The sequence below is a fragment of the Cavia porcellus genome, unplaced genomic scaffold (genome assembly GCF_034190915.1).
Source record: "Cavia porcellus strain 051 isolate PalLab524CR breed Dunkin Hartley unplaced genomic scaffold, mCavPor4.1 scaffold_4, whole genome shotgun sequence".
NCBI lineage: Eukaryota > Metazoa > Chordata > Mammalia > Rodentia > Caviidae > Cavia > Cavia porcellus.
Window position 1 is genome coordinate 8,128,417 of NW_026947487.1, and position 8,378 is coordinate 8,136,794.

Below are 8,378 nucleotides of genomic sequence, written 5' to 3' on the forward strand. Positions count from 1 at the left end.
AGGTCTCTTCCTCAGAGTATTTGTTCCTATCCTCTCTGTATTATAGGGAAAACCAAGTCATAACAAGACAGCGAGACAATTTCCTAGATAAACATGCAATGGATAAGACTTACAAAACTATAATATAAATGATCTTCCGTAGCTACTATGTTTTCTCTTGTTATTTTCAATAGATTTGTCGACAACACTGGCTTATTATAGTTAAATATACTATCACCTATTTTTATAAAAACTTATCTTTGACTGCATTGTAGTATTTGAGAGCTGTTACTGATTCATACCAGTATGGATATCCTTTACATCCTGTCATGCTCAGAGTAGTTTCCTCTACTTTTAGGGTTGATTCTAACACGCATATGGATTTCAAATAGGATCAGTCAAGGCCAACCAATAGTCTTATGATTCAGATACAATTAAGATCAGTCATAGTAAGACAATGTAAGTAATACAGGATTTCAGCTTAAGTCAATAGGAAAGTAAGGATGGTTACCATGGTATAACCTGCTATTTTTGGTTCTAGAGGTCTGTGTCCTCAAATCTGATATGAGTGGACAGACCAGAACAAATTTAATTCAATCTAAATATGGCACTAGGACTACTGTGTCTTTTAAATCGTTATACACCATTAGCAATGACCTCTGCTTTTTTTTTTTTTTTAAATATAGTTTCAGAGCTGTCTCTACCAAAGACTAGCTTACCGTCTCTGCCTCATGTCTGCTACTCCACTTTTCTGCTATAATTTGTCCACCTTATTCCCTCATTCCATGGTCTGCCCCGTACACTGAGGCCTCTCTGCCACTGTAGCTGTAATCCTGATATCTCTTCCTCTCTTTCTCTGTAATGTCCTTCAGCGCTCTCTGTAGGGTTGGATTGGTGGCCACGAACTCCCACAGTTCCTCCTTGTCTTGAAAGTATCTTATTTCTTCATTAATTTTTAGAGAGAGTTTTGATGGATATAAGAACTTAGGTTGCATATTTTTTTCCTTCAGGACTTGGAATATTTCTCCCCACTCCCTTCTTGACTTAAGAGTTTGTGTTGATAAGTCTGCCGTTATTTTGATAGATTTCCCGTTATAGGTAACCTGCATCTTTTCTCTGGCTGCTTTTAATATTCTGTTTTTTTGGTGGATTTCTGGGATCTCGATTATTATATGCCTAGGCGTAGATCTGTTTTGGTTGTAGGTAGCTGGCGTTCTGTATGCTTCTTTTATCTGGATATCATTTCTTTTTGCTATACATGGGAAATTTTGCTTTAATATCTCTGTGAATATTTTTTGTATTTCATTTTTGGATGTTCCTGCTTCCTCACTCACATTCTTTATTCTTAGGTTATGCATCTTTTTATCATCTTCCAGTTTTAGAATTGCTTCTTTCTGGTTCCTTGTTATTTTTAAGAGGCTTTTTCTTTCACGTTCATAAGCCTTAAATCTCTCTTCAAGTTTCAGAAGGTTGTCTTTAGTTTCTGTCAAGGCATTTTGCCAATATTCAATGGAGTTTTTAGTTTCCTGATTTTCTCTTTGGATCTGTTTCATGTATTCTAAGTTATGCTTAAATTCTTCAGATGCTTCTCTTTCTTTTCTGATTTCCTCAGTTCTTCCATCTGTGTTCTCTTGGGCAGGGCTTGTCATTTCTTTAATTAATCTCTTTATATCTTGCCTCACTTGGATCAGGAGTACATCTTTAAATTCCTCTATGAGATCATGTAAATACTTTTTAATTTCGGCTGATGCTGAGTTGAGCAATGGATGGTTACTGTGCTTGTTCTCTTCAGTGTTTAGTTCTCTTGGGTTTAATTTCTCCTGTTGAACAGCTGGAGATTTTTTTTTATTTTTATCTCTTGTCATGTTTCTGGTTTCTTTCAGACTGTCCTGGAGTTCTCTGGCCCTCTCCGAATTGCTTAGGGCCTTTCAGAAGCGTGCCGGCTTGAGTTTTTGCTGTCCTCCCCAATTTGCTGTTATCTGGGGTAGGCTGGGATGCAGGGGCGGTTCAGTCTAGTCTCTAGCCTCTGTGTCAGTTAGTTCATAAATTAGGCTGTACTTTCTGGTTGTCACTGAGTTGTGACCATTCTGCATCCGCCCATTGGGCCCCAAGCAGAGGCCTGATCTAGCCCCAACAGCTCCTGCCAGTTCTCCCTGAATCAGAAGCAGCTGGGTAATGGCACAGGATTCTGCCCAGGTCCCAGCCGTTCTCTTCCAAACCTCTCTGTGATAGGAGCTCTACAAAAGCAGATCTGCCCAAAACCAAGATGGCTCCCACTAAGTTCTCCGTGCGGAGCTGAAGCCAGCAAGCAATCAGACTCTGCCAGGACTCAAGATGTCTTCCACCAGCCCTCCCTACAAGGGGTCCTGGTGATGTCACCAAGCTGCGATTTCTGCCGCCAGGCTAATATGTCTGCACCAGATTCTGTGTTATTGATTTCCCCGTGGTGGCGGGCCAGCTGTTCTCTGGCCAAACCCAGCCGCTGCGGGGTTTTCTATACTCACCAGAGTCCGGTGCAAGTCCCCGCTCCGGGACCGCCACACACCAAGCCGTCCACTTTTCCCCACCTCGCGGCTCAGCGCTGACTGGTCAGATTTCTGTGCACCGTTTAGATTCGAAACGCCAGAGCTCTGTACATCTGCTCTGGTGCAGCGGTGCAGAACTGGCTGCCGCCTGGAGTCTCGATCTGGGTCTCAGTTTCCGCAGTCCCCAAAAGCAACTCAGCTTTTCGTGTTGGGTCCACGAGTCTGTTCGTTGATTTAAGGGCGTGGGATTTGCAGCCTCCGGTCTCAGCACGACTTTAAATCCTCCAGCTGTACTGTCTTGGTTGATAAGAATCGCTATGGATTTGTCTGGTCCTCTCCATGCTGTCTTTTTTTTTTTTTTTTTTTTTTTAGCTTTGAGTTTGAATTCTCTGGAGAGATTCTTCGCTCGATCCCCTAGCACGCCGCCATTTTTTCTCCACCCCAAGACAGCTGTATTCTTTCTCTTCCCAAAGCAAGGTAAAAATAATGAAGAAAATCAGAAGGAAGAATAATTTTGTTTAGACAAGTATTTAGCATACATTTGAGAAAGAGTGTCAATAGACTTAGAGCTTCAGGGTTGATGGAAAGACTAGGGAGAGATCTACAGTTTACTACTCAGATACAACTTCTTTCTTTTAGCTCTAATTCAAAGGATTATTTATTTATCACTATGTGCAGTATATGTCACCAAAGAACCTTCCAGAACCACATATTAAATTATTTCTTACAATTTCCATGAGTTTCTATAGACTGATTTTCACTGTGTGAGTGGCAATCACTGAGCATTTCCTGTGTAGCTTCTCCTCAGCCATGTCCCCACCTTTCACAAGGAATGCTTGTGTAAGGAGTACTGACATTGAAAAAGTACTATATGAAAATCTCACCAGGCATGGTGTATATGCTTTTAGCTCTCTCTGCTTGAGGCAGAGAGATTGCCTCATGTCCGGGAATTTGATGGCAACATGGGCAGCACAACAAAACATTTTTCAGAATATAAATAATATCGACACACCATTGATGAGCTATGCCATGGCAGACATTTCGAGAGCACCTCGTCTGCAGCTGGGGAGCACCTCAAAATACGGCCTGTTGTCAGTTCACAGCTTTCTTTGTCTCATAACCATGTCCACCAGTGTCAATGCTAATTTACTAGCTGCACAGCTGAACAGATTCTAGAACAAGGGAAAATATAATACCAAAATGAGGCGGCGATGAATAGAAGCTCATGTGGAGCTGGGAAAAGCTCAGAAGGATGACCAGATGCTGAAAAGGAGAAATGGAAGCACATTTCCTGATGATGCTGCTTCCCCACTGCAGGAAAACCACAACAGCCAGGCACTGTGAACTGGTCTGTTGATGACACTGCCAAAGATATGGAAAGCAATAATCTGGAAAGACAGCTCTGAGTTACTCAAGCTGCCAGGCAGCTGCTTGCTCACGAAAAACAGCCTCCCATAGATCACATAATTCAGGCTGGTTTGATTCCAAAATTTGTGCCCTTCTTGGGCAGAACTGACTGTAGTCCCACTTAGTTTGAATCTGCATGGATCTTACTAATATTACTTCTGGGTCATCAGAACAGACCAAGGCTGTGCTGGATGGAGGTGCTGTCCCAGCACTCATTTCTCTCTTGGCGTCTTCCCGTGCTCACATCAGTGACCAGGCTGTCTGGGCTCTTGAAGTATTGCAGGTGATGGTTCAGTTTTCTGGGGCTTGGTTATTAAATATGGAGCAATTGACCCACTCTTGGCTCTTCTTATAGTTCCTGATGTCAGATGGTTACTTACATAATCTCACTGGGCACTTTTAGTTCCTTGCTTCAGCAAGAATCTTGCACCCCCTTTAGATGCTGTTGAGCAAATTCTTCCTATCTTTGTCTCCTACATCACAGTGATCTCGAAGTATTCGCAGACACCTGCTGGGCTATTTCTTACCTTACCAATGGTCCAAATGAATGCATTGAAATAGCTGTAAAAAGGGGAGTTGTGCCCCATCTGCTAAAGCTTCTAGGAGCAAGTGAATCATCCATTCTGCCTCCTGAGCTAAGAGCCACAGTGAATAATGTCCCTGGAAAAGGTAAAGAGACTCAGATTGTGAGATATGCAGGAGCACCTGCTGTCTTTCCCAGTCTGCTCACTCACCTCAAAACTAATATTCAGAAGGAAGCTACATGGACAATGTAAACATCACAGCCGGCCAGCAGGAACACATAAGCAAGTTGTCAATTAGTCCCATTCCTTGTGTCCTCTCTAAGGCAGACTTTATGACACAAAATGAAGCTTTGTGGGCCATGACCAACTATATGAGCCATGGAGCAGTTGGCCACATTGTATATGTTGTTCATTGTGTATTATAGAACCATTGATGAACCTCTTAATTGCAAAAGATGTGAAAATTATTTTTGTTCTTCTGGATGCCATTTCAAGTATCTTTCATGCTGCTGAGAAACTAGGTGAAACTGAGAAGTGTATTGTAGTGATCAGAGAATGTGGGGGCTTGGGCAAGATTGAAGCTCTACAGGACCGTGAGAATGAGTCTGTGGATAGGGCCTCATTAAACTTGATTGAGAAGTATTTCTCAGTAGAGGAACAAGATCAAAATGTTGTGCCAGAAACTGCCTCTGAAGGCTGCGCTTCCAAGTTCAGGGTGGGTCTCCTGGTGCCTTTAACTTCTAGACATACAACCGAGGGGGCAACCAGTTTTCCTTGTGTCCCATGTTTGGTGTAAGTTTGTCTGTTTCTCTACTGAGAACTCTTTTTTTTAAAATGTGATTTGTGTTTGTAGCACTTTTTACAACAAAACTATATTTGAACAGTTCCAAACTGTACATACTCTATAAGAAAACCTCTGAAGGGTTTTCTTATTTCTATGTGGAATTTCCTAATTTGCATTTTCCTGTGAATTCCATTCTTTGCTTTACCATGGTAAAAAGTTAAATTAATAAATTCAATTTCTAAGACAGTCTATTCATTGATGGCATCTAATATGTATTCTACTTTGTGTAGCAGCTAACTTAGTGCCCTTAATCATGTGATTACATTGAGAGGAAATCTTGAAACATAATATGTATTTCCTTACTATGTCTTATAGTTTATGAGATACCTCCTAATCATTATAGGCCATAAAACCAAAGTTATTTCCCCACAGATGTGACATTTTTGCATCTCCCATTCTCTTTCCCTTTCTCTTTCCTTCTCTCTGACTTTTCTGCTGGAGATTAAACTCAAGTGAACTCAGAAGCCTGCACATACTAAGCGCATACTCTACCCCCGAACTTCACTCTCAGCCCTTCTCTTATGTGTTGATGTACTTGGTAACCTCAAAAGCAGGGCATTTAATACAAAACACTAAATGTGTTCTCTCAGCATAGAAACAGGTGGAACAAGAATTACAGAGTAAACTCAAGCAAGTTAAACAAATCTCAGTAGTTCATTTCACAACTCACTGGTACCTTTTGGAAAATAATTAGTAGAGTGTGGTTCTCCAAGGACCCAGTTTTATACATTTATTCATTTAATGAAAATTCACTCTATAGTGGACACTCATAATTTCATACCTGAATATTTTTGGAAACAGAATTTGTGGACTGTTTAAGAGGTTCAGGCCTGCATCAGGTTTACTTGACACTGGTTCCTTCTATGAATTCATCTCCCTTTCTTTTTTCATGTGACCATCATATTCATCCTCATGACTATTTAGAGTGATTGGTCTCTGGAACATATGTGACCATGAGCCACATTGCAAGGATTCCATTGAAATCCTTCTATTTTTAGACCAGTACCATTCCCATTTAATATTTTTCTTTCTCCCCTTCTTCCTTTCATACTCACATAATTTACTGCCTTGTGTCTGGTAAATCCCACTGTAATTCTAAGCTCAGACATTACCTCTAGAAAAGCTATCCCTGATACCTTTTATCTATGCTCTCTAAACCCCAGTACTTAGCACTTAGCAAGAATTCCATGAATAATTATTAAGAAGAAAGAAGACTCATATACAAAGAAGATTTAAAAGACTGTCCCATGCAATCCAGGAGCAAAAAGGTAATGAAGTAAGCTTATTGTTTGTGTGGTAAAGATACAGTTGAAACACTGATGAAAGTACTAAGGTAGCCCCAAAGAAAGAAACACTTGTTTATCTGGGGAAGGAAAACTTCACATCGTAGACTGAGTCTTAAAAATAAAGATTAAAAAAAAACGTTGCCAGAAGAGTGGATGAAGATATTGCAGATTATAGGGGCTGGGGATTTAGCTCAGCAGCATAAGCACCTGTCTTGCAAGCAGGCAGTCGTGAGTTTGATCCCCGGTACTGATAAAAAGGAAAAAGACAAAAAAAAAAAAAAAGATATTGCAAATATAAAGAAAGAGGTATTCACTGATAAATATGTAAAAGTAATAGTAATTTAGAGACCTTTAATAATAACATGTTGAGTTCTTTTAAAATTTTATTTTGAAAGTAGTAAAATACAACAGATCAAGACAGAATAAAGCCAACTAAGATCGTACAGTGTAATTGGTACAGAACTTCACAGCAGGTTACCAGGATAACAGTAATAGGTATCACAGTATATTTCGTTATCTTTACAATAGTTGTTCTTTCAATCACATATATCAAAATAAAATGAAATATAGAACATTATAGAACTTATCAAAACAGAATATTGAATAGAGCAGTACCATTAATTAGAATAGAGCAAAACAGTAATAAAAAATATTTGCCTTCAAAGAGATAGTAGAAAGAAATCCCCCTTATTTGCATGGTCAACCTCCCAGGAGGTGCTCAGATTTCTGGTTCCCATTTGCTAACAGCGGGGACAGGAGAAGGGGTATAGGGGAAGTGGGATGTTTGACTCTAGGCTGTGCACCAGTAGGTTCACTATTGCTTGGAAGGGAGGCAGGCTGGTTGCTTGGTTTCCCAGCATCCTAAGTTCCAACATGGCGCAGATCTCAGGAGACACTGGTGATTCTCCCCCTGGAAGGGCCGCAGCTGGCCACGCTGCCGCCGCTTACTAGGGAGGGGAGCTGCTTGCTTGATTTACATACTGAGTTGTTTAAATATAGCTAAGATGTGGTGGTGAATAATGTGTAGAGTGGATTTATGTGTTTCTGTTGTATTTGAAATATTTCTGACATTTCATCTGTGCTGAGGGAGTGAATTCATGATGAATCTGTAAGAGGTCCCTATGTCCTCAATATGGTGACATCTATTGTCTTTCCAAATGATTTGTTAATTTGGGGATAATTACAAGTGTTTCTACATAAGTATTCATCTAAAAATTAGTTTTCATTCAATTCTTAACTGGGAAATAAAAATAAATTTCTATTAATGTTTTTCTATTTTATAAAGGCTCTCACTTTTTATCTGTTCTAAGTAGTTTACTTTATCTAAATATATACATTTTTTCAGAAGAACTGGACATAGAAGTGACATCAAAGAAAGACCTGATGGCTGTGAAAACAGCCAGGACCAGGTAAGTAAAAATATAAATTTATATTTCTGGTTTAACATTGTTTTGTTTTCTTTAATAACATAATATAAGCCAAATGAAATGAATTTTCTGACTAGCATTTTAGAATCAGTAGTTTGTGATTTGCTTTTGCAAATATTTCAGTCATGCTGAGGACATGGCTCAGTGACACAAATGCTGGCCTGCACATGTCCCTGAGTTTGATTCCTGGGACCTCCTCCAAAAGAAAAGTCATTTTAACCAGTGATAAACAAGATATTCTTAGAATATATAGTGACTTATGGCTAACCTTTAGAATTAAGGCAAAAGTTTCTGTGCACACACATTGTCTGTGCTTCTATGTGTGCAATGTTCTTAAATGATGAAGGGGAGACCAGGTTCGAGCCCTTTTGTTAAGCAGTTCAAGT

At 39.8% G+C, this 8,378-nt stretch overlaps 1 pseudogene; it reads left to right on the forward strand.

Annotated features, from left to right (window-relative positions):
* Positions 1-3,626: 3,626 nt before the first annotated feature.
* On the forward strand, positions 3,627-5,179 carry LOC101788445 (importin subunit alpha-1-like; annotated as a pseudogene).
* The last annotated feature ends 3,199 nt before the right edge of the window (positions 5,180-8,378 follow it).